General features: G+C 38.6%; 1 protein-coding gene across 1 annotated transcript in view; it reads right to left on the bottom strand.

The window, feature by feature from the left end:
• SMARCA2 (SWI/SNF related, matrix associated, actin dependent regulator of chromatin, subfamily a, member 2) overlaps positions 1–27,562 on the bottom strand; it is a 215,994-nt gene that overhangs the window by 178,657 nt on the left and 9,775 nt on the right. Inside the window, exon 2 of the mRNA XM_054502676.2 lies at positions 22,774–22,860. The gene's annotated coding sequence lies outside the window, so the exon portion shown is untranslated. The remainder of the gene's footprint in view (positions 1–22,773; positions 22,861–27,562) is intronic.

Genomic DNA, 27,562 nt, shown 5'->3' on the forward strand with positions numbered 1-27,562 from the left:
ACGAGGGAGAAACAGCTGAGAGGCTGAACGCCTTATAAATAAGTAAACCCACCCTAACCTCTCTGTTTACTTCGTGGACTAGATACAGCACTATAACCTTCCCTCACCTGCCATCTTCGCTTAAATATATACAAAAATATGGAAAAACAAACCCTGGGGGCGGGGCTGGCGGGTTAGGGGATGGCTGAAGCATGGAATCTGGTTTTGATTTAAAAAGGGAAATAAATCTCTTATTTTCTACAGACCGTAGTCTCTTCCCTCTCACCCCGCATTTAAGACCAATTAAGGCTACAAATTGTAATTTGCTGGCAAGTCGCAGTTTTGAGACCTCTTTGCTCCAATTTTCCTTGAAATACAGTACTTTGGCCGGACCAATAGGTCAGTGTTTGGTGAGACAATTTTATTTTTAGTTTTATGAAGTGTGAAAGAATGTTAGGAGATTTTAAATCAGGGGCCTATTATTTTAGACTCAGATTAATGTAGATGCTTGACTCTTAAAATTAAAACTGTTCCTATGCAGTAGTGTTATGAAAAGTATGATTTATCCCTTATTTCGTAATGTAATGGCTTAAATTAGTCATTCAAAGTGCACTGTGACTATCTGGTTGAGGATTTTTCCCCCTAGAGTAAAATCCTATTTTAAGACCATTTTACTGTTGCAAAATTGACTCCATTTGAGCAACTGGGTCTGAAATGCAGTTCTAGGATGCTTAAAACTTCAGGCTGCAGAAGTTGAAGACAAGAAGTAATGGAAAGAACGCCAAATACTGCCATGTAGTCATTAAGAAGCAAGAATTCTTTATACCACTGGTCCACTGCTGGCTGAAGCAGAGCCCACTAGGGCACCATTTTCATGATGGCTAGGAGTGTTGGTGATCACCCACCCTATAGCTTTCTAAGGTCTTGTTACTTGCTTGTTAACTTTAGCTTCATCATTTTCTGTCTATCTTGAAGTGAACCTCAAGACAACAAAAGATAACACAGCTAAGAGAAATAGAATATAGTGTGCCCTGAAGGATCCATTGTAAGAACTTGTTTTTCTGCCTGAGGATATGCCGGTATAACTATTAACTGAGAAATATATAGTGAGAAATTTTAAACAAGATTAGTAGTGTAGTAAAAGTGTAACATTAATACTAACTTCTAACTGCCTAATAAGTCGCAACTAATAACATAGCCAGATAACCTAGCTGTCTCTAATAAAGAGATTTAACCTAATAGCAATGCTTATTACACTGAGAGTATTAGGTTTTAATTTTTTAGGGTCTAATTTGTTTCTCTGGCATGCCGACCTCACATGCCAATTTTCAGAAATTGATAACTTCACTTTTATTCCCTTGTGAATAAATGCCCTTTATCCCCTTAAGAGTCTACTTCCACTTGCCATGCAAATCCTCAAAAAAACAAAAACAAAAACAAATCAATTAGTAAGTTCCTGGAGAAAGAAACTGTCCATTCCTTCTGGCATTTTGTCACAGGGAAAGTAAAGAAGAAAACATTCCCTTTGTTATATGTGTATATTCTTCAGCTCATATAAAATTTTGATGTCATCCTTGGAGGCGTTGGTATCCACGCATTGTATACACACAGCTATGGGAATTGAAAATAAAATATATCATTGGGAACAGAGATTAAATATAGATATTGCATCTCCATCTCCCTTCGCATTGGTCTAAGAAAGCACCACCTTCCCCCATCACCCTTCAAGTCGTTCCTCTAAAAATTCGTCTTGTTTGTAGTTTGTACCCTAGCAGTTACGAATTTTATAAAATAAGGCCTAAACTCAGGAGAAATGAAAAGGCAGCGTCATTCACTTGGTACAAAAAGACGATTGTAGAACATATAGCATGAGTTTCACCTCTGAGGTAAAACGAAATTTAACAATTGAAGTTAAGGAGGAAAATGATGGGTTTTTTTGTTTTGTTTTGCAGAAAATCATACAAAAGCAAATGTGGTTGGAGGGTAGAAGGACTCCAGGAGGCTGCACAGGGTGCTACATTCACACAAACCTTTTCTTTTTGGACTTTGATGAGTCATAATGTGTTCTCTGAACTTGCTTTTCTCTTTCTAGTTTGGTATCAAAAGATAGAAGTCACTTTTTCATGTCTGTATGGCCACATTCACTTGTTATGTAAGTCTGCTTTGGTTACATTCTGTATAGAGTAGATACTGGGTTTAAAACTTGGTATCTGGATAGAACACCCTCGTAAAGAAAAATTCCATGCACAACATTAGGAAGCTTCTAGTCCCAACAGACAAACTGTTAATGCTGCCTGAAATGTTGCCTAGCTTCAAAAACGAGCAGGTGAGACCATTTAGGCAGTGAGTATTTCATCTTCAGTAATGGAAACCAAGATTTGACAAATTGAATCAGCTGACATTTAATTTAAAGAATAGTTTAGAATTAGCAAGTAAATTTATTACAGAAATAAACACTCCTCTCTCTCCTTTTTTCTTTTTTTTCTTTTTCAGTCAGAGTCTCGCTCTATTGCCCAGGCTGGAGTGCTGTGGCGGGATCTTGGCTCACTGCAACCTCCGCCTCCCAGGTTCAAGGGATTCTCGAACCTCAGCTTCCCGATTAGCTGGGATTACAGGTGCCCACCACCATATCCAGCTAATTTTTGTATTTTTTGTAGAGACAGGGTTTCACCATGTTGGCCAGGCTGATCTGGAACTCCTGAACTCAAGTGATCCACCAGCCTCTGCCTCCCAAAGTGCTAGGATTACAGGCGTGAGTCACTACACCCCGCTCTCTTTTTTTCTAATGGGCATGTTCAATAAATTATGTTTTTCACAATCATTCCCCCAAAATACCACCCCCAGTTCTCTTTATGATTATATCGTTCTTTAGCTTAAAATCCTTTGTCTATTCCCAATCCATTTTACGATAAGTTTCAAACTTCTTGGCATGTTATCCTAGGCTGTGCATAGACAGGTCTCTACCAGCGTTGTTGACCCTGCCACCAAAAATGCCTGGGCTCCGGGAAAACCTGTCTACCGTTTGGTTCCTAAGTGACCACATTGGACATTCTCCCCTCTGACTGAAGTGCAGGTCCTCAACCCACATCCTCAAGACTCAACTATGACCCAGAATCCTTCTAGTGGGCTTCCCTGTTCTCCCCTGGCAGAGGAAGCTGCTTGTCCTACTCTGCTCCCATAGCAACCAGTGTGCGCCTCCATTATAGCACTTATCACTTTGATGCAATTATTTGTTTGGTGTTGTCCTCTAGATGGTTAGTGCCTGGAGGGTGTTTCAATTCATCTTTGAAACCTCAGCAATTAGCCTCATACCTAGCACATTGTATTAAAAAAAAAAAAAAGACAGAAAAACAAACTTTGTTGAAGGAAAGGATGAGAGATAGATAATAAAATTACCTGACTTAGAAAATTTAGCAGGTCTTCACTATTAGTAATTATCATGTTAATGAACAACATCAATAAGTGTTGCGAATCTTTACATTATCTGCCAAGGCTTGAAAAGGCTTGGAAAAGTTTTTGGGTTTTGTTTTGTTTTGTTTTGGGAAGGGGGGATGTGGGAAGATGAGGAGAAGCTACAGCTCTTGTAGTCATAGAAAGAGCACTGACAAGAGGTTTTGTTTATTTTTAAATTAGGCTAGGAGTAACATGAATGCATACATGGCAATTGTTTAATACAGTAGTAATAATTATAATTGCAGCTCCTTTTTATTTCTCTTTTAAATTACGTTCCTGAAGTTGTACAGAGAATTGTACTTACGTTGTATAATCCATTTAACCCTATGAGATCTATGACTTCATCTCCATTTTACAGGTGAGGAAACTGAGAATCAGGAAATAATTTGCCTAAGGCAGGGATCTCCAAAGTGGAGTGACCAAGACAATTTATTGTGATATAGGAAGAACAGAAGAAATTGTTTCTTTTTTCTTTAATAATTGAAAAAAGTAATGATGCAAGGACAAAAAAGAGCTTTATGTATATTTATTATACTCATTGACCCTTGACCCTAGAGTGTTTTACATGGTCCCTAAGTAAACTGGTCACGTGTCATGTAGTGTAGCTGAAGAGTACTGAAAAACAAAAAGCGCCACAGGCAGAGGGGTGATACTGGCACCTTCTGGTTCTTTCATTGTCATTGACATCTCTTTAAGCATTGATATTGCCTTAAGTTTGCAGGTTCCACGTTAAATAAATTCATAAGATTATATCATCTAGTTTTTGTTTGTTTGTTTGTCTTTGTTTTTGTTTTTGTTTTTTGAGACAGATCTCTGTTGCCTAGGCTGGAGTGCAGTGGCATGATCTCGGCTCACTGCAAGCTCCGCCTCCTGGGTTCATGCCATTCTCCTGCCTCAGCCTCCCAAGGACCTGGGACTACAGGCGCCCGCCACCACGCCTGGCTAATTTTTTGTATTTTTTAGTAGAGACGGGGTTTCACCGTGTTAGCCAGGATGGTCTCGATCTCCTGACCTCGTGATCCGCCCACCTCAGCCTCCCAAAGTGCTGGAATTACAGGCGTGAGCCACCGCGCCCCGCCTATATCATCTAGTTTTAACAAATCAACTCTCTTATTTGGGGAGCACGTGGCTTAAAAAACAATTTCTGTGAAGAAACAGAAGATTGAGATAATATCAATAATATAAGCACAGGTGCAAATCAGGGTCAAATTTGCCAGTTTAACCTCTAAGAACTCTTTTCCAGCCAAATCGAGGAGTAAAACAATGACAGCCTAATTAGATCTAACAAGAAATAGGTCAGGCCGGGTGCTGTGGCTCACGCCTATAATCCCAGCACTTTGGGAGGCCGAGGCCGGCGGATTACCTGAGGTCAGGAGTTTGAGATCAGCCTGGGCAACACGGTGAAACCCCGTCTCTACTAAAAATACAAAATTAGCCGGGCATGGTGACACATGTCTGTAATCCCAGCTACTCAGGAGGCTGAGGCAGGAGAATCGCTTGAACCTGGGAGGCAGAGGATGCAGTGAGCCAAGCTCACGCCATTGCACTCCAGCCTGGGCAACAAGAGTAAATCTCCATCTCACCAAAAAAAAGAAAAGAAAAAAAAGACTCACTCAAAACCACTCAACTACATGGAAACTGAACAACCTGCTCCTGAATGACTACTGGGTACATAACGAAATGGAGGCAGAAATAAAGATGTTCTTTGAAACCGACGAGAACAAAGACACAACATACCAGAATCTCTGGGACACAGTTAAAGCAGTGTGTAGAGGGAAATTTATAGCACTAAATGCCCACAAGAGAAAGCAGGAAAGATCCAAAATTGACACCCTAACATCACAATTAAAAGAACTAGAAAAGCAAGAGCAAACACATTCAAAAGCTAGCAGAAGGCAAGAAATAACTAAAATCAGAGCAGAACTGAAGGAAATAGAGACACAAAAAACCCTTCAAAAAATTAATGAATCCAGGAGCTGGTTTTTTCAAAGGATCAACAAAATTGATAGACCGCTAGCAACACTAATAAAGAAGAAAAGAGAGAAGAATCAAATAGACGCAATAAAAAATGATAAAGGGGATATCACCGATCCCACAGAAACACAAACTACCATCAGAGAATACTACAAACACCTCTACGCAAATAAACTAAAAAATCTAGAAGAAATGGATAAATTCCTCGACACATACACTCTCCCAAGACTAAACCAGGAAGAAGTTGAATCTCTGAATAGACCAATAACAGGCTCTGAAATTGTGGCAATAATCAATAGCTTACCAACCAAAAAGAGTCCAGGACCAGATGGATTCACAGCCGAATTCTACCAGAGGTACAAGGAGGAACTGGTACCATTCCTTCTGAAACTATCAATCAATAGAAAAAGAGGAAATCCTCCCTAACTAATTTTATGAGGCCAGTATCATCCTGATACCAACGCCGGGCAGAGACACAACCAAAAAAAAGAATTTTAGACCAATATCCTTCATGAACTTGATGCAAAAATCCTCAATAAAATACTGGCAAACCGAATCCAGCAGCACATCAAAAAGCTTATCCACCCTGATCAAGTGGGCTTCATCCCTGGGATGCAAGGCTGGTTCAATATACGCAAATCAATAAATGTAATCCAGCATATAAACAGAACCAAAGACAAAAACCACATGGTTACCTCAATAGACGCAGAAAAGGCCTTTGACAAAATTCAACAACCCTTCATGCTAAAAACTCTCAATAAATTAGGTATTGACGGGAAGTATCTCAAAATAATAAGAGCTATCTATGACAAACCCACAGCCAATATCATACTGAATGGGCAAAAACTGGAAGCATTCCCTTTGAAAACGGGCACAAGACAGGGATGCCCTCTCTCACCACTCCTATTCAACACAGTGTTGGAAGTTCTGGCCAGGGCAATCAGGCAGGAGAAAGAAATAAAGAGTATTCAATTAGGAAAAGAGGAAGTCAAATTGTCCCTGTTTGCAGATGACATGATTGTATATCTAGAAAACCCCATTGTCTCAGCCCCAAATCTCCTTAAGCTGATAAGCAAATTCAGCAAAGTCTCAGGATACAAAATCAATGTACAAAAATCACAAGCATTCTTATCACCAATAAGAGACAAACAGAGAGCCAAATCATGAGTGAACTCCCATTCACAATTGCTTCAAAGAGAATAAAATACCTAGGAATCCAACTTACAAGGGACGTGAAGGACCTCTTCAAGGAGAACTACAAACGACTGCTCAATGAAAGAAAAGAGGATGCAAACAAATGGAAGAACATTCCATGCTCATGGGTAGGAAGAATCAATAACATGAAAATGGCCATACTGCCCAAGGTAATTTATAGATTCAATGCCATCCTCATCAAGCTATCAATGACTTTCTTCACAGAATTGGAAAAAACTACTTTAAAGTTCATATGGAACCAAAAAAGAGCCTGCATCACCAAGTCAATCCTAAGCCAAAAGAACAAAGCTGCAGGCATCACACTACCTGACTTCAAACTATACTACAAGGCTACAGTAACCAAAACAGCATGGTACTGGTACCAAAACAGAGATATAGATCAATGGAACAGAACAGAGCCCTCAGAAATAACGCCGCATATCTACAACTATCTGATCTTTGACAAACCTGAGAAAAACAAGAAATGGGGAAAGGATTCCCTATTTAATAAATGGTGCTGGGAAAACTGGCTAGCCATATGGAGAAAGCTGAAAGTGGATCCCTTCCTTACACCTTATACAAAAATTAATTCAAGATGGATTAAAGACTTAAATGTTAGACCTAAAACCATAAAAACCCTAGAAGAAAACCTAGGCATTACCATTCAGGATATAGGCATGGGCAAGGATTTCATGTCTAAAACACCAAAAGCAATGGCAACAAAAGCCAAAATTGACAAATGGGATCTAATTAAACTAAAGAGCTTCTGCACAGCAAAAGAAACTACCATCAGAGTGAACAGGCAACCTACAAAATGGGAGAAAATTTTCACAACCTACTCATCTGACAAAGGGCTAATATCCAGAATCTACAATGAACTCAAACAAATTTACAAGAAAAAAACAAACAACCCCATCAAAAAGTGGGCAAAGGACATGAACAGACACTTCTCAAAAGAAGACATTTATGCAGCCAAAAAACACGTGAAAAAATGCTCACCATCACTGGCCATCAGAGAAATGCAAATCAAAACCACAATGAGATACCATCTCACACCAGTTAGAATGGCAATCATTAAAAAGTCAGGAAACAACAGGTGCTGGAGAGGATGTGGAGAAATAGGAACACTTTTACACTGTTGGTGGGACTGTAAACTAGTTCAACCACTGTGGAAGTCAGTGTGGCGATTCCTCAGGGATCTAGAAGTAGGAATACCATTTGACCCAGCCATCCCATTACTGGGTATATACCCAAAGGACTATAAATCATGCTGCTACAAAGACACATGCACACGCATGTTTATTGCGGCACTATTCACAATAGCAAAGACTTGGAACCAACCCAAATGTCCAACAACGATAGACTGGATTAAGCAAATGTGGCACATATACACCATGGAATACTATGCAGCCATAAAAAATGATGAGTTCATGTCCTTTGTAGGGACATGGATGAAATTGGAAATCATCATTCTCAGTAAACTATCGCAAGGACAAAAAACCAAACACCGCATATTCTCACTCATAGGTGGGATTGAACAATGAGAACACATGGACACAGGAAGGGGAACATCACACTCTGGGGACAGTTGTGGGGTGGGGGGAGGAGGGAGGGATAGCATTAGGAGATACACCTAATGCTAAATGACGAGTTAATGGGTGCAGCACACCAGCATGGCACATGTATACATACGTAACTAACCTGCACATTGCGCACATGTACCCTAAAACTGAAAGTATAATAGTAATAAAATAAAAAAAAAATAAAAAATAAAAAATAAAAATAAAAAAAGAAATAGGTCAAAAACATTCACAGTTTTCCAGGATTTGGATTTATATTAACTTTCATGAATGATTAATTCTGATCTAAGCATGTATTTTTCCTTGAGATACTATTGATGGTATGATAGCATGATTAGCAAGATAATTGGAAATTTTCTATTCATCTTATTCTTTTACAATTTTTATTCTGTGTATGTTTTATAATGCACATAATATATTACTAATGAATACATGTGTTATGAATAAATATACATAAATCATGCTCTTTTTTTTTTTTTTGCTTTTTAACTGTAAGGAGGATGTGATTAAACAACTTGGAGATGACTAAATGATGAAGTCAGAATTCTTAACTGAGCTTGGTAGAACTCCAGACTCAGAGTAATCTGTGTTGCTCATGTAAAAACTACCCCAAAATTTGTCATCAGTACAGGGTTCTTAATCCATGATGGAGGGTTGATGGGGGTGGAATACAAATGATCTTTGGAACATCTAAGAATCCCCTGCAACTGTGTTCAAAATTCTAGGATCATGTTAATGTATGCTTTCTGCAGACAGAGTCTGTACATTTCATCAGATTCTCAAGGGGATCTTCCCGGAAAGGGGTAAGAATCATTGACCCAGAGGTATCAGCAGCCTCAATAACCTAGGATAATTTTCTGATAAGAAATTAATCCTCTCCATAACTTTTATAAAACTATGTGTGCACATTTTATATATCCAAACATATCTACCCTTTAAAATCCTAATTCAGTGTTTCTTTAGGTAAACCAAATGCATTCTAACTGCCCAAAGAAGGACTACATTTGTCTCCAGAGACGGGCTTTCTGAGGATAAGTTTATTCTAAAGCATTTCCTCAACAATACTGCATTATATATTGTTGACTAGACTAGAAAGAATTTTTTGTGTTGTCATCAATATGTCTTTGAGGTTTTGACACATTTTTGGGCAGTTATACATGAGGAATCAGAAGATGAATTCAGGTTCTCAAATTTTCTGTCGTAAATTGTTCAGATATTTTCACTTTTGTTTGGCCATTGTACCTGCTGCCCTTTGTTCTGTGCTGTGCTTCCCTGATGGATAATGTGCTTTGGTACCAATGTAACACTGTAGCTTACCTCTAAGCCCCTCAGCTAAATCCATGTATTCATCTCCCATGCTGTTATATGATATTTTATTACAGTATTTTACTTTTTGACCACCTTCAGCTGTTATTGGGCTTATCTTTTCAGTTACTATTCATTGCTTTTTGTTGGTGTGTGACCCTTTTCCAGCTTGGCTTATGTTATGTCACCCACCAGATTCTTACTTCAAGTTCAGTACACAAAAGCACAATTCACTATTGTCTTTTTTCAATCCTGTTTTCTACACTTGAAGTTCTATGTAAATTCAAGAGATGAGTAGAAAATAAGCCAGGAATATATCAAAGCAGATACAACTATTGAAATTACATTAGATGACTCTTTAAAAACCCAAAATAAATATTCTGCTTTGGAGAAAAATAAAGTTAGTTTCTCTACAGGTAGGGACAAAATACATTCCACAATGGTATGACTTCATTTTAGTTTTCAATGGTGTTACCAGCCAGAAAGTGATGAATATATAAAACAAATATAAGAAGTTTCAGGAAAGGGTTGCAAACATCTGGATTCTGCATGGGGCAAGGTTTAATGCTGGGCAGGAAACTTTTATCTCCTCTCCAGATAAACTCAACTGAACAGTCACTGACTTCAGTGAGTGTTGGGCATAAAGGAAAAGCTCACACTGGATCTGGAACTGTGCATATTCAATTGCTTATCTTACCAGAGACATTGTGATACCTGTTGAAATTTTATTATTAAGAAGACTATTTGGTACCTTTCAATAGTAGACTTTCCTTAAATATGGGGGAAAACAAGGAATTCTCTGACCAGATTAAAAACATCACAATATACAACCTTTTGGTGGTTGTTTAATACTTAGGACTTAGGGTTTGAGGGTATATTTGAATCTTAAAGAGGTTGACCTCACCCTTTACCTATATTTTATTAAAATACTTTAAAAATATATCCACTTATCAGGGGTGGATTTTATGATAACATTTATCAACTGACATTACCTGTAGCCACAGTTACCTAATATTCTGCAGTTCTCTTGGCCCATATCAATGTCAATTATGTTCCCAAGAACTTAAGACCAGAATGTTGAGCTATTATTTCTAATGCTAACATAATAAATAACTACTTACTAATTGAGGAAAATAATAGTGAAAGCATAATTTAATGTTCTAAATAAATGACTATTCTTTTAAACAGCCTTCAAATGCTATCATCACTGGTCTTTAAGCTATTACAGACTATATATCAGTCTTACTTAAAACGGTACCATTGAAAGTTCTTATAATAACCACTGGTTTAAAAAATGCATATCAATCTCAGAACCTCTGGTTCCATGCATAAAGTAAACATAATACACTGGAACACATGTTTGAATGGATTACCCAAGATCACCCACTGAGATTAGAATGGTGGCGTCCACATTCCCAGTCAGTAAACCACTTACTATATAACAGTTTCCCTTAAAAGAAGAAAAATGTCTCCAAGATCATGTTCTGCAACTCAGTGATAGCCATCAGTGATCAACTAAAGAAATGGGCTCAGCACCATCCATTGCATGCTAATGTGCAAACTTTTATTAACTGCTCAAAGTTAGAAATGTATTATGTATCATGACCTGTTATACACATACTTATACAGTGAATTGTATCAGTCAGGGTCCAACCAGGAAAACAGAAGGAATTTAATTCAGGGAATTGGTTACATAGATGATAAAGAGCTGAGAACTTAAATAAAGAATTGAGTAGCCACAGTAAGATGTCAGTTATCCCCTCTAGGCTTTGAGAAACCAAGAGGTAATTAATGAAGCCCAGAGACCAGAGTCTCCTGGTGAAACCTGAAACCATAATGATTCTCAGAGCGATGGAGATCCAACTGTTGGTAGAGATGCAGCTAGAGGCAGAAAGAGAAGAGAACACTCCGCTTGAAAAGCTCCAAGACGGTTATCTTCTAACTTAATATGTCCTCAGAGTTCAGGACAAAGGGCGCACTCAATGAATATTTATTAATGATGATGATGGTGCCCATTGTCAGCACAGCTGTTCTGCTTTCTATGATAATGAGAAAGCATTAAGGAGAAAATTCACTCCAGTCCTCCTTAAATGCTGCCAAAAGTCCCGCAAGATTCACATACATCCTACTCAATATCATAGACATCATCAGTGTTGGAAGGAAGGAAAAGAGGAAGGGAGGAAAGGAGGAAGGGAGGGAGGAAGGGAGGGAGGAAGGGAGGGAGGAAGGGAGGGAGGGAGGAAGGGAGGGAGGAAACGAGGGAGGGAGGAAGGGAGGAAGGAAGGAAGGAAGGAGAAAAAAGGAAAGAAAAGAGGGAAAGAAAAGAGGGAGGGTAGGAGAGAGGGAGGGAGGGAAGGAAAAGAGAAGGGAAGGGAAGGAGAAAGAAGAAGAAAGGAAAAGGAAAGAAAGAAAGGAATGAAAAGAATCAAGGCTTATTTTGCATTTTCACATAATATATTTTATTTATGATATAGCAGAGATAAATGTGAAGCATTCTATTATGAAATGTCTTGAGACTCAGACAGCTTTAACAGTGAGTAGCAGACAAGTCCAAATTGGGACCCAGGCTTTGTAAATCTAGCCAATGCATTTTAGTCATATCATAAGCAGTGTAACATGATGACTGAAAGCTTGGGCTCCCAGGTGGTGTTGCCTAGGATAAAATTTCAACTCCACCAACTACTAGTTGCATGATTATGGGCAAATCACTCAATTTTTCTGTGCCCCAGTTTACCCATCTGTGAACGAAGGCAATAGCAGTTTTGTTCTGGAAGATGTTTAACAAACGGCTCTCACCCTAAAGTCTCTGATTTGTAGCATATTTTAATTTCCATGATGTAAGTACTGCCACAATGGCTGATTTCAAGCTACCAACAGGCTCACAAAATTTCTGAAAGTGTAACAATTGGTCTTACGGATATCTTCCTTACAGGGTTGCTGTGAATATTACATGAGTTTGTACATACAAAGCACTTAGGACTGGCCTTGGCACATGATACACTTAGTCTGATAAATATTCACTATTTTCGTTATACCATTTTAGCTTGCTTTCTTGTATGGAAATGGAGGATAGAAATAGTATTATTGAAAAAAGCAGTTGCCTTGCTTTTAGTTCATTTCAGCCCCTTCCTAATCACATGCTTTGTGTTCACTACTGCCAAGCAGCCCCATTGACTTATTTGAATTTTCTTTCCTTTTCCTTAATTCATTTTTTTTTTTTTTTTGGAGCATTCTAAGAATCAGAGGACTGGCTTAAAGCCACATACCAGGAAAAAAAAAAAAGGAGTTATAGAAAGTAAGAATAATCCCAACTGAATAATTTTCCCTGAATAATCATTTTAGGAAAGACTTAAGTACTACCTCAAATAACTAGATATAAAAATTTGTTTGGATACAATTACTTTTTTCCCCATTTTGAGGAAGACTATGAATTGTACTCCACCTAGCCTCTTTTCAAAATAATTGTATTCTCTGGTGTTCTTCTGACACAAAATAAGTAAGAATTTTCATTAAAAAGAATCTCAAAATATATTAATCTGGACAATGTGACTTTCTGCTTTTTGGTTTCTGTGGGCATATCCATGACTTCCACTTACAAAATATCTGCTTATGAATATTATAATTTGCTGGGTGTATCCTCAGAACTAACACTTAGGCAATAAACATTGGATACCTATGGAAAACATGGTGTTTTTCAATAAAATGTTGGCCAGTCAATAGCTCTGTTCACCAGCTAAAAACCCCAGACCCCAGCACGTTTCTGTAGAATATCTTGCTCCTTGCTCAGATGTTTTGTCACTCCTTTGTTTTACAACTTTTGAATTCACCATTTCCTTCTCCCACTTATAAAATGGTTTGTAACTTTGCTTTTGTGAACTTCCTGCCGTTCTAAGCCACTTTCTTTGTTGTTCCTTTCCTCATGTTGCTATTTGTTACTTCCGTTCAACAGCTAGGGAGTCTTTTAATTACCAAGTGCCTCCTTTTATCATTGGAAGAATGGAAGAGACATTGAAAAGTTGAGTCTACAATCCCATGCAAGCCACCTGCTTGAATCCTCCCTCTCTAGAGAAAACAGAAGTCTCTTCCAATCTTCTCCCTCCCATGTCTCCCCCTCCCCTACAACAACCCTGGCAATCACCTTTCCATTTTCTGTCTCAGTGATTTTGACTGCTCTAGGTATGTCACATAAGTGGAATCATAGAGTATTTGTCTTTCTGTGAGTGGATTATTTCACTGAGCATTATCCCCTCAAGTTTCTTGCATATTGTAGCATATGACAGGATTTTCTTCCTTTTTAAGGCTGAATAACATTCCATTTTATGTATATACAACCTTGTGCTTTCCTCTTCATCTGTTAATAAATACTTGGGTTGCTTTCATTTTTTGGCAATTGCACATAATGCTGCTGCTGTGAACACAGGTTTACAGATATCTGTTCTGGTTCCTGCTATCAATTCTTTTGGGTATAAACCTGGAAGTGAAATCTCTGGATCATATCATAATTCTATTTTCAATGTTTTGAGGAACTGCCATACTGTTTTTCATAATGATCATACCACTATATATTCCTACCTCCAGCACACAAGGGTTCCCAATTTCACCACATCCTTTCAGCACTTGTTATTTTCTGGTTTCTGGTTTTTATTTTTTTAATTGATAGTAGCCATTCTAATGGGTATGAGATGGTATCATCTACCATTTTTATATTACTGATCTTTGTTAAAAACTGGAATGTTTTTAAGCAGACAGCTAAATGTCAAATTTCTGTCATTCACCATGTTGATCCTATGCTCATAATTTTCAAAATCCCTTGAATTTTGGTTGTAACTGCCGTTTTCATTTTTGTGCTAAGGCACATGACTTGGTTTCCAAGACCAAATCAGAGACTGTAAAATCTACTTGAATTCTGTGATGTGCTTGTTAATAACATCTCTCCACTTTTTCCATGGTAAATGCCATCCTGCAGGACCGTCTAGGCTTGGTAACACTTCTCCAGCTGGAGGGCAGTAGGCCACTTCTCCCTGCACAATTCAACTGCTTATGGTTGACCTTTCTATTTCCTTTCTGTCAGCTTTATTGAGGTATAATATATACTTAAGTGTAAAATGTGATGAGTTCTGACAAATCTATGGAGTATTGAAACCACCACCAAGGTCATGATACAGAATGTTTTAAGGGGTTATTATTTGACTTCTCGGCCTTAATTAATTCAACAAAACAGAAACCTGGTATATATACACTATTATTAACAGTAGTATAAACTACTCTTCACAGGTAATAAACAATATCACTCCCATATCTTTATCCTTGTCCTGTTATTGCTAAAAGATTCTTTAGAACACAAAAGGAAGATAGAAAAGGTGTGGAAAGGAGCCAGTAGGAGAGTACAGGAGAGAAGGGAAGAGAGAAGGAAATAGTATGTTTATTCTAAGTTAACATAATTAAATAAGAATAACACTAGACTATTATTATGATTTTGTTTTTTCCTCCTCCTGTAGTAAATGGCTATATCTGTGTGGTCTGAATAATTTATCTTTCACAAGACAGTTTTTTTTTTTTTGCCTAACATTGTGCCTATAGACTCGTAAGTAGGTTAGTTACTTGCTTGCTTGCTTCCTTCTTTTCTTTTTGTTTCTTTTCAGAGATGCTACTCTCTGAAATGTGGTTATTTACTTATTCTTGATTAACAATTTACTTTGAAATGTCATTTCTCAATGGAGGAGCGTTTACACTGATCACATCAAATTCACTTATTTTCTATGAGTTTTATTTTTTATTCAACAAATACATGACTGAGCATTTACTCTGCACAGGATATTCCATTATTCTTTCAGGAATTTTATTTTACATCCAACAAACTCTTCACTTAGCATTTACTATGTATCAGGCAAGTCTTTCTCTTATCTTGCTTAGAGCTAAATTAGAAACTAAGTTTTTTCCTTTTCCTGCACTATCTAGGATGGCTTTTTCTATATTTAGGCCACAACTTTATGTAGCATTTGTTAACATTTTCCCTCTACACAAATAGCATTGTGTTCTTTAGTTCAAGCAAGGCTTGGAATTTGTCAGACTTTTTCCAGTTTTCTTCGGAGCTTATTATTTGCCTTTATGTGTTTTGGAATTTTGCTTTAATTGTTTTAATTAGAGGTCTGTTAAGCTACCTTGGACTCTATATTTAAAGACTTCTATCCCAAATCTCTTTGTCTACATATAACTCAATCACATCCTCCATATCCTGGCACTTCTGAAGTTTCCATCTTGGGACCTGATTCTAATACTAAAATGATGCCTTGTCCATTCTGATGCTTGAGTCTCCAATATCCAGTTTCCCCTGAAATCCCAATAGTTCTTTGTGTGTAATAGGTGACCAGTATTGACTTATCTTACAGAATTTTAAAAGTCAAAAGAACTTTATGGATCAAAAACATAGGGGTAAATTTTCATGATCTTGAATTTGGCAATGGTTTCTTATGTATGACACAAAAAGCACAAGCAACGAAAGAAAAAAGGAATAAATGGGACTTCATCAAAATTAAATGTATTTATGCTTCAAAGGACACTATCAAGAAAGTGAAAAGAGAGTGCACAGAATAGGAGACAATATTTGCAAATCATATATCTGATAAGAGCCTAGTATCCAGAATATAAAAGAACTCTTACTACTCAATAACAAAAAGACAAAAACAACCCACTTAAAAAATAGGCAAAGAAATTGAATAGACATTTTTCCAAAGAAGGTATATAAGATGATAGTGGTGATGATGGTATCAAGGCTTTTCAAAAGAAGCAACTGAGCAAGAGCCTTAGTGGATTGATTGATCCATTGTTTAAAAATTTTTTTGAGTGCCCCTTTTGTGACTGGCACTGTGCTACACTAGGAATTCAATGATAGACAAAAACAGATGCTGTTCATCTTTCATGAAACTTGATTTTGGGATGGAGATAGACACTAACCAAGTCATCAACCAACTGCAGACTGAGGTGAATTCTATGAAGTAAAGAAATACTTTCTATGAAAATGCAAAGTAAAGAAACTTAGTCTAGACTAAGGTTCAGGGAAGGCTTGCATCTCGAAGCAATTTTTGAGCTGAGATCTGTGGAACGGGTAGGAGAGCTGGGCAAGCAATCTAAGAAGACAGATCAGCATGTGCAAAACCTATGGCAGAGGAAACATGACATTCAAGGGCATTCAAGGACATGCAATATAAGGTAGTTGTGGTTGGAGCAAGCTGCATAAAGAGGAGATGAGGCTGGAGAGACAGCCAGGGCCTGGTAGGGCCCCCTACATAGGCCCTGATAAGGATATTGCTCTTTATCCTATGGGTGATAGGAGTAGGGATGGATAATGGTTATCTTTATCCTAGTAGTCAAGAATGGACTGGAAGGGGCAAGAGTGGATATGGAGTGAAGTAGAAGTTAGGAAGCGTTTGCAGTAACAGATAATGGTGTTTTTGAGAGGTGGTGATAGAGATGGGGAGAACTTCAGTAGACCTCTAGAACAGGAGTAGAGTTGAAAAAGGAAAGGGAAAGTCTGGCCCAGGCAGACCAACACCATGCACAGAGACATGGAGGCATTAAAGCATGAAGCAGAAGTTGAGTTTGGTGAATCCTTAGGTCACTATGGCAGGATCCATGGAAAGGCCATGGGAAGGTGTTGGAGCAGTCTACAGGAATCAGATCACCGTGGAGCTCATTGGCAAGTTTGGACCTTATCTTGGTGGACATGGGAAATTGTAAAGCCATTTAAAAAGGGAAATGTGACTACCAGATTCACATTTTACAAAGATTATTCCAGGGTTGGCAGAGAACAGATTTAAGAAGAGTAAATAGAAGGTAATCTTGAGTATTAAACCAGGAAGCTGGATAGGGGTCGGTTGCAACTGCTCAACCTGAGAACTAGTGAGGATCTGGACCACACAGTATCATGAGGATGGGAGAATAAGATGCATGTAATACTACTTCTGAGACAGGACCAATTGGTAATCACAATAGTTGTGATTTGTTAAGCCCATGGCACATGTATAACCCCAGTATCTTCTCACCTACTGTCTCATGGGTCCTTGCCTGCTTAGTGGCTATGGCACTAAACAAATAAAAAGACGCCATTGGAACAGAGTCTCTGACAACATTCTGCTTCCAGAAGTTCCCCTCATTTTGTTGTGACACTGTCACAACAAAGTGACAGTGTCACTTTGTTTAGTTTAAGGAGAACCTTAGTTTAAGGAGAACCACAACAAAAAGGTGGTTCTCCTTAAAGAACCACCAGTTCTTTAAGGAGAGGGATGATGTTTTATTTCCAATTTCATGTCCCACCTCTGTTGCCATGTTTGCCTCAAAGAAGAGGTTCAATAAATACTTGAATAAAGTATATGACTTTAAAAGGCTTATTTCTCAGTGTACCTGCCACACTGCTAACATCAAGGGGTAAAAATAAACACATGTTAGAGAATTATGAAACTCTGAAGACCTCCCTGCCTAACTTGCTGATGTCTTAGCTGTTTTTTAAGACAAAACATTGCCCTCATTCTGCTCATGCGCATAAAAATCTGTCATTCTTATCACCAAGGTGTGTCGGTTTTGACTGATGTTCCACTGTCAGATCTGTTGTAATGTGCACAGTGGGGTAAACCAATATGTGTTTTAAATGAATTTAAAAAGCTATCTCAAGCTCAAAACACCTATGAAGAGACTGTCACATCAACCTTCGAGAAAAATGGGCCCAAAAGTTTATTTGAACTTGTCTTTCAAGTTGTGTCAACTCCATCTCAAGGGTTCTACAATAAAATAAAGGATGTCCTTTTTTCTCACAATGTACCTGGCTTATCTGATATAAATTCTATTTATTAGACCTCCTATCTTCAATGATGTAAACAGATCCCATTGGAAAATCTGGTTCTGAGACTGCTTGCTCAGAAAATTTTAGTCTCAGAGAACTTTTAGTCAAGACATAATTCCCAAAAGGCAAGGCTTTGAAGATATTGGGGATAGGGATAAAGCAATTAGGCTAGTAATTCAGAGATTAGAACTTACATTACCAGTGTTTAAAGCTTAATAAAGGCTTTAACAAAGAATAGTTAGATAAGTCTCAGAAAGGAATCAGAGCAAAAGAAAAAAGTTTATTTGATGTGTGAACACTAAATAGTCTCTAATACACATTGGTATGCGTATAAAATTTATACATGCATATCAGCCAGTTTGGTCTGCTAATTATGATACAAAAATATGGAAGAAAGGTCGTAAAATTTCTTTTAGAACTAATTTGTACAATCCAAGAGATACATGCTAACATTGTCACATGGCAAAACCTCCTAGAGCTGTAGGATTATTATTTCCCTTCATGATCTAAGGCTACTTTCAAATTAGTTGGCCTTCCTGTTGTTGATTTAGGAGATAGAAATGGGAGAGTATGGTAGGGATAACTGTCCAGAGAGGAGTAGGCAGAGAAAAGACTCAGGTAATGTATTGGACGACATGTAGTATTGTGTCCTGGGCTGTGTTAGTAAGGAATCTTGTCTTCTGTCTTCCAATTAGTAGGAGTGAGAACTCAGCCACCAACAGGAACTCTGCGGGTGGTGGAGACAGTGGGGTCAGGGTATCTGTTCTCCTGGTTGAGCTTCCAGGCAGCATGCCTCCTCCCGAGGCCACAGTTTTTCTGGAGGCAGGCGAGGGGGTGTCATCTTGTATCATCACTTGCCCTGGGTTCTGATACCTGCTCCTTTCTCACTCTCTCACGCCTACAGCTGCTAATGGTTCTCCACCATTGCTATCCTTGAAATGCTTGCAGTGGTGAACAACTACTCTGTTGATTTCCCTGAACTCTGCCCATACCTTTGCAAATGTCCTTTCATTAGCATGCCTCAAACCCTTTTGAATGTACCGGCTGCTTTTTGCTTGGAATTCTGACTGACGCAATTGTCTTCTAACATAAATGGAGCATTAAGCTCTAACAAGGTGATCTTGGAAAATCCCAAGGAGATAAGGTAACAATTTTTACTGACCTCTTCCTTTGGCCTTAGTAATAAAATAAAAATGAATGTTTAAAATATAATCTGTGGTTAATTATTGATGGAATAATGTTATCCTAATTACTGCCTGCTCTTTTCTGGTAAGCCCAGCTCCTCAATTAACTATAAACAAAATTATGAAACAACTTTATGAATTAAGTATTGAACGTGTTACATTTGAGATCCCTGATGGACAGTCTAGTGGTAATACTTTCTAAGTGTTAAAGATGAAATTGTTTGTCCCGGAGGCAGTGAGTTCCACATTGCAGGCAATGTCCAAGCACCAGCTGGAAAAGCAATGAATCACTTGTTGAGCTTGCTGATTTTAAGGTCTTTTCTAATATGTACTTTTATGATTTTAAGTTATAATATTTTATCACCATAATATTTATTATGAAAATGTTGGCTATTCAGTTGGATATTTTAATAAAATGGTACATGAACAATACACACACAGATATTTAAGCACAAAAATCTTAAAGAATATTCCTATCTTCAGTATGACATGGTGGAAACTCTGGTCTCTGGAGAGAGCTAAAGCTCTGACTCAGTGCCAGTTCTCAACAAAAAGCTGTATGTCCTGTGGAAGTTACCTAACATCTCTGAGTCTCGGTTTTCTCACATTTTTCTCATAAAGCAATGGTGAAAATTCAATGAGCTAACATCTAGGACAAATTTAGGTACTCAATAAAGGTTTCACATTCACCATTAAACTGTTCTTCCTGTTATGTTAATTAATAGTGCAAAGATAAATAAGAGTGTGTTTAAGAATTCTTTTTTAAATTGAAAAAACCACAAAGTAATGATCAACGCGTCTACTTTAGCATCTCACAACACGACATGACCTGGCAAATACATTGTTTAAGAAGGAGTCTTTCTCGAGAGAGCTGATATTTTAAAATACTAGAAACAAATTCTCTTTACATAGTGCTGCTATCCACCTTATAGCCATTTTGTACTTAAAGCATCAAAACACTGTAAGTCAGGCACTATTATCTCTATTTATAAAGGAAGGAATTTATAAGGGCAGATAACCTCACTCATTATCCTATAGGAAGTAGTCTTTCCAGTAACTCATCTGGACATTTTACTCTGGTTGAGAAAACAAGATGAAAAAGTTTAAAAAATTAAAAAAATCAAATTACATATGGCAGCATAGACATGCTACATGAGTTAAGCCAACTCATTTCTAAGTACAATTAAGAATTTGTGGGGCAGGAAAATCTCCCTGCCCCACAAATTCTTGGGTGGAGTATTCTGGCAATAAGATAAACATGTAGTCTGTAGGTTCGGCAGAAACGTAACCAAATCCTGGCTGTTTCATATCCAAGTTGTGTCACTTTGGACAAACTCTTCAGCTTTCTATGCCTCAACTCCCTCATCTGCCAAACGGAGGTTAAAATAGAACCTACCCATTGGGTTATTATGAGGTTTAAATGAAATAATCTAGTTAAAGTGCTTATTAAAGCCCCTCCTGCAGAGAAAAAGTTTAATAAATAGAACTGTTATTATTACAAGACAAAGCAACAGAGTCCCACTGGAGAGCTAATTTGCTGAGAGCCACAGAGCTGGTTATTGACAAAGAAGAGACTGGAGCCTAGTTCCTGTCCAGTGTCCTTTAGCTATGAATGAACCATCGCTTAATTAGGTTTTGAAACATAGGTGATAAGAACTTCAGCTAAAAGAAAGAATGAGGGCTAGATAATGTGCTATCTATCTATCTGCAATCTACGGACGTTGCTTTTCTCAGAAGCAGACACGTCACAAGTACCTATGCAGAAAACATAAATAAATCACATTCCTTCCAAATGTTCTTGCCTTCCTCCTCTGTGGGAGACTGCCTCACAGTTAAACACCTTATAACATGGCTCACTTGTGATTTCAGTGACCAAATTCCCTTCGACAGGTATAAAAAGGCACAGGCTTAGAACACATTTGGCTCTTACTGTGACTAATGCCACAGTGAGGCCTCAGTGTAGACAGTTCTGGCGGGACAGAAATGGATGCGGAGATTAAAGAACCAAAGTAAAGGCTGCCATCATCTTCAAGACTAGCCTGTGCTCAGTTTTATACACACTCCTTAACTATTTTGAGTCATCAGGGACTTATCACTCTCAGCCTCAATTAAGAAAGCATTTTTCTAGTCACATGTTGTAACCAGGAGAACAGTAGCCTTACAACCAGTTACCATAACATCCTTGGCTAATAGGACAGGCTCTTTAACAATGCATTAAGGCTGAATGAATTTGGGCAATCGAGAATAAAATAATAGTGAAACTTTAAAGAAGAGTGTGCTTAAGATGATTCTTCACACTTTTCTCTGATTAGTTTTCTTCTGTTAGAAGTATTTGTTGTTCATTGCTTTTTAAAAATCATTTCACATGGATCCTAGTCAATTGCAGTGAGCACAAGTTGACCCAAAGTCTTTATTAGGCTCTTGCAGCGCCATCTTCCTGATTTTTCTTGGAATAAAAGTACAGCCTCCCTGGGTTTAGAAACTGCTTTTCTGGTTAATGAGGACTGAACAGTTTTTATTCCTAATTACGGTAGTCCCTTTTATAATGTCATGTTTCTAGAAGCGATTGGAACATTTGCATCTTTAAACGCCAAGCCAGCAAAAACAGTTGTAGCATATATTAAACTCTGAGTAATTATAATATTCTATTTAATTCTTTCAGACTGGGAGAGAGACTTCCACATGAACTGTCTGCAGATTCCCAGAGAGTAACAGAGGAGAACTTTCCAGTACAATGTTCATGAGAAAGCTGCAGTTCTGAGGATCTGCATATTAACACAAGTGATGCAAGAGCCTAGGAGATGCCTTTCTCAGCCCTATCAGCTTGAGGAATCTATTCATTCCTCCTCTTTCTTAAAGAATAAGGCGGCCTCCTGCTGCTTCTCTGTTAAACATAAGGAATTTAAAACTCACCAGTTTAGAGGGCCTTGCTTAGATTATATGTCTGGATTTTAGCCAATGTATATGGTGTTGATATGGAACTTTCAAAGTATATTAGCCAGCAACATTCCTCTGCTGATTAATCCTTTTTGGGTGATTCTGCATACTCAGTTTGTATCCTTCTAGTTGGTTCTTCTCTGTTTTTACTTTATTCCAGTTACTTAACTTCACCTTTAAAACCAGGAGGAGTTTGGTAGTCACTTTTCCCCTTTAGCAAATATGATGGGTAGTAGCTGCCATCTCAACAATAGTGACAAAAGACAGAAGGAAACGATATATCCTCCCTTCACCTTGAGTCACTTTCCGTGCTAATTCAGGCAAGACTTACTTTTAGGAAGAGGCCAGCATGGTATGACACTTTAGCTTCATGCCCAGCATTGCTACCTCTGTCATCTTTGAATCTCGACTTCCACATCTGTAAAATGGATAAGTCTCTGTAAAGATCAAGAGATAACACATACAAAGCACCAAGCTTGGTACACAGAGAAATGCTTGCGACACGTTAGTTGCCTTTCCCTTTCATTTTAAGGTGGTCAGATAGATCACTTAAAAGTCTGCTTAGGAAAGAAAATTTGCAGTGGAAACCTCAAAAATTGTTAACCAGTGAAATGTTCTTTGGTAAGTAATTACAGAAAATTGGATAATATTCTAAATATGAAACTTGTTTCATGTAATTAACCTGAGGCCTTTTAGGCAACAGGTGGCAAAAATAGCCTATATAAGGAATGTATGATCCAGCAAGAGATTAGCATCGGCCTACTTACCACCAGGGGACAATATCAGGCTATAATTATGGTGTAAATGCTACTTACGAAATACTGGCCTCGGTGACGTCAGACCCCAAAAGAGGTATGCGGTAGTTTTTTTTCCAGTAGCATCCAAAGAGGGGGCATAGTGTGGTGGAAAGAATATTGGCCTTTGACTCCACGTCCTGTTACCTACTTGCTAATTAAACATCTCTGAAACTGAGTTTTTTTTGTGTGTGTGTTTAATCTGTAAAATGTGAAAGGGAATTTTTAATTGCTTTTCAGGATGATTTGAAGTGGAGATTATCAAACTTCTATGTGTGCACAAAGCACCTGAAGACCTTGTTGTAATGCAATCCGGTTCAGGAGGCTTGCAGCGGAGCCTGAGATTCTGCATTTCCAATAACTCCCAGGAAATGCTAGTGCTGCTGGTTTGAGGACCACATTTGAGAAGCAAAGGTTTAGAGGATTATATGAGATATTATATATGTAAAAAGGACTTGTAGACTCTTGGGTACAACAGATAGAAGGGAATGTCATTAATAGCAGTATTCACACACAGTATTCAACTTAGAATGAAAGGATGTGAAAGTCAGTAGAGTTACATATTTTCTCTAATATCTATTTTCTCTAATATGTAACACTACTGACTTTCACATCCTTTCATTCTTCTTTTCAGTGCTTCTAGCAGTACCTGTTCAATAATTAATTTATTTTATTTTATCCCATTTACTTTAACTTCACCCTTAAAACCAGGAGGAGTTTGGTAATCACTATTCCCCTTTAGCAAATATGATGGGTAATAGCTGCCATCTCAACAATGGTGACAAAAGACAGAAGGAAATGATATATCCTCCCTTCACCTTGAGTCACTTTCCATGCTCTTCTTTTCAGTGCTTCTAGCAGTACCTGTTCAATAATTAATTTTTTCGTGTAGTTAAGATGGGACCTATGGAATATACCATGCTTTGCACAACATAGATATTGGAAAGAAGAAAAGGAGGGATAAAGGGAAGGAGGAAGGAAGGGTGAAAGGATAAAAATACATAGTGTTTAATGGTATAGATGGATCTCTCCTTTTAGAGAAAAGGGAATGTGATAGAAGAAATGAAGACAGCCCATTAACATATTACATTGAATATTTGAGGACAGTCGTAAGTAAAGACAGATTAAAGATATTTACATTGATGATGGGGGAACTTAGGGATGGTATTGTGAATAGATATGGCTTGATAAATTCCAGAAACTACCCGTGATGTCGCATCTGTCTATATCAGGGGTCCCCAGTCCCCAGGTCACGAACCAGTACTGGTCGGTGGCCTGTTAGGAACCAGGCCACACATCAGGAGGGGAGCTGCAGGTGAGTGAGCATTACCACCTGAGCACCACCTCCTGTAGGATCAGCAGCAGCATTAGATTCCCATAGGAGTGCAAACCCTATTGTGAACTGCACATGTGAGGGATCTAGTTGTTCACTCCTTATGAGAATCTAACCAATGCTGGATGATCTGAGGTGGAACAGTTTCATCCCGAAACCATCCCCACCCTGCCATCCTGGTCCATGGAAAAACTGTCTTCCATAAAACTGGTTGGTCCCTGATGCCAAACGGGTTGGGGACTGCTGGTATGCTGTATCTACTCAAAGACCCCTGGAAGACATACAAAAACATGGAGAAAATATTTTTGTTAAAAACATTACTTTTAGATCTGAATCCAAGACCACGGACCTTATCTATGAGTGAACAGCATTTATTGAGCACTCCCTGTGTGCACAACATGATACCAAGTACCCTTCCTTTTTCCACGGAACTCAACTTCATGATTGTGCCACTGCACAGCCAAGTGGTACCAGGATCCAAGAGCAGGGCTACATTGTCTTCTCATCATTTTTGGCAAGCTGGCTTTACCTTCTAAGTTTCAAAAAGACTTCAGAGGTAGTCCTCAGTCGCTTTCTACTAATATTTGCACTAACCGAAAAAAGACAAGCATTTAAAGGTAAATTCCCCTGAGGATCCTCTGTTCAAATGATACCTCACCATATCACCCAATCTCAAATTGCACCCTCTTTCACCCTGTCCTGACATGAGCCCTCACTCCTGCTCATGTTCTCCCTAGCACTTGTCAAAAACTCTGAAGTTTTCTTACTTATTTTGTTATCATCTGTCTTCCCCAGTCAGACACAAACTCAGAGAGCAGGGATTTTTTTTTGCCCTGTTCACCACTGTATCCCAGCAATTGGAATTGCATCTGCACATAGCAGGTGCTTAGTAAATATTTGTTAAAGGAATAAATAAATAGGATTTATAGTAGATAAATGCTTTAGCAACATTATATTAAAGACCTTTAGAGAAGGGACTGTGTGGTTTCGTTTTTCCAGAGCGCATCCCTGGAATTCTGGAAATCCTTATTTAACTCCTTTTCTCTCCAATAAGTAACTTTCTGTTTTCAATAAAGATGGGAACGAATATAACATATGGTCCAAGACTTAATTAATGTTTATTTAGCAGTGAACATGAATAGGACACATTTTTTTTTCTGTGCCTCTTCCAAAGGCAAGGTGCTCATGGAGCCATGCAAGGGGCTCCCTGGAGACTTACTTACCAGAGAGCTTCCTGGAGTACACAAAGCGACTGCTGAGTATCTAAGGGATCTCTTTTTCTCCTATCTTGGTGACCAGGCAACCACAGGAATAAAATTGGGGAAGATGGCTAATCTTTCTGCAGGCATTCAGAGAGAGAGAGCACCTCCGATGGTCCTCATCTCCCACGAACACCCTGGGTAATCTTCAGCATCTCCAAAGGCAGAGAAGTGTGGTAAGAAATGCCAATCCCTAACTCGAGATATCCCAGGGCTGTGTCAGGTGACTCCCAATCAAGCCTCAATTGAGACAGTGCTTCCCTCCTTCAGTAGACCACCTATTTTTTGATGTGTTAGAGCTATGGGCCTTCAGTTTCACCCCAGGGTCATTTGGAAGCTACAGAGATGACCACGGTTCCCTGTGTTAACCCTTCAAGGATAGCACTGATGGTATCTAACAGTGCAGAGTGTCACAGTGCCCTGACCTTGGAAACGGTTTGGTGAGAGCTGAGCTCCAGTTTGTGAATCCTATTTTCAGTCTTCATGCAGTTTTAAGAATTAGCCCAATTTCCAGACCATCCCCTACCCAGGCTTGAAAATGGCTTTATTTCACACTTTGCAGTAGGAGGTAAGTGGGTTTCTATGTGAAAGCGATGGTGCCAAAGACATTTATGAACATTAAAAAATGTCTGAACATGGCTTAAAGCCACTCAGCCTATTTCTCATCCTGCGCCGTGCCTTGTGGAGCGTATGCAAGTTCAGAGCTCTCTTTGAAATCAGTGGCAGTTATGAGCTTGGAGCAACTCTGTGGGGCACTGAGCAATATAATAAATGAACCCCTTTGAAGACCAACCATTGTAGCTGGGCTCTTTTTGTGCTATCCAGCACTGATTTCTCTGGGTGTTCTGTGGGGCGGCAGGGAGTGGCCCACCAACACAACATTCTCTGGTTTTCAACTTCGGTCCTGAAAGGTGGGAGGGGTTTAGGAAAGTAAGTGCTTCTATTTCCTTAAAGAATTGGCCTAAACTCTTTCGCTATTAACACCTGGGATAAGCCATCCCATGCCCACGTACCTTCAGTTAAAACAAAACAAAGGCTTCCTTTCATCTGCGTATGCTTACTGGTTTATGCAGCAACAAAACCAGCAACAGTAACAATAAGAAAAACAAAACAAGTCTGCCAGGAAATAAAGCAGACTTATTTGTATATCAGGGGTTTTTCCAATTATTTATTTAGTTAAAAGCAGAGAATACAATCTGGGATATTTTTCATGTTTCTCCTGTGACATAGCAGGCCAAGTTGATAATCTGATACCAAGATGAAATTTCCTGAATATTCTTAAAAGAGAATTAAAGCTTTTTTAAAAATTGACTTTTGAGTAAATATTCCTAAATGGCTGCTATCCATATTTCAAATAGCTCGATAAGTTAAGTATGTTCAAGTTGCCTTTGAACATAATTAAGAAGATTGAATCATTTGGCCCTATTTTTCTTTCTTTCTTTTTTTTTTTTTTTTTAAGACGGAATCTCTCTCTGTTGCCCAGGCTGGAGTGCAGTGGCGCGATCTCAGCTCAATGCAGCCTCCCCCTCCCGGGTTCAAGTGATTCTCCTGCCTCAGCCTCCCAAGTAGCTGGGACTATAGACATGCACCACCATGCCCAGCTAATCTTTGTATTTTTAGTACAGATGGGTTTTTACCATGTTGGCCAGGATGGTCTTGATCTTTTGACCTCGTGACCCACCCGCCTTGGCCTCCCAAAGTGCTGGGATTGCAGGTGTCAGGTGTGAGCCACTG

This window comes from Pongo pygmaeus, chromosome 13, assembly GCF_028885625.2.
Source record: "Pongo pygmaeus isolate AG05252 chromosome 13, NHGRI_mPonPyg2-v2.0_pri, whole genome shotgun sequence".
Taxonomy (NCBI): Eukaryota; Metazoa; Chordata; class Mammalia; order Primates; family Hominidae; genus Pongo; species Pongo pygmaeus.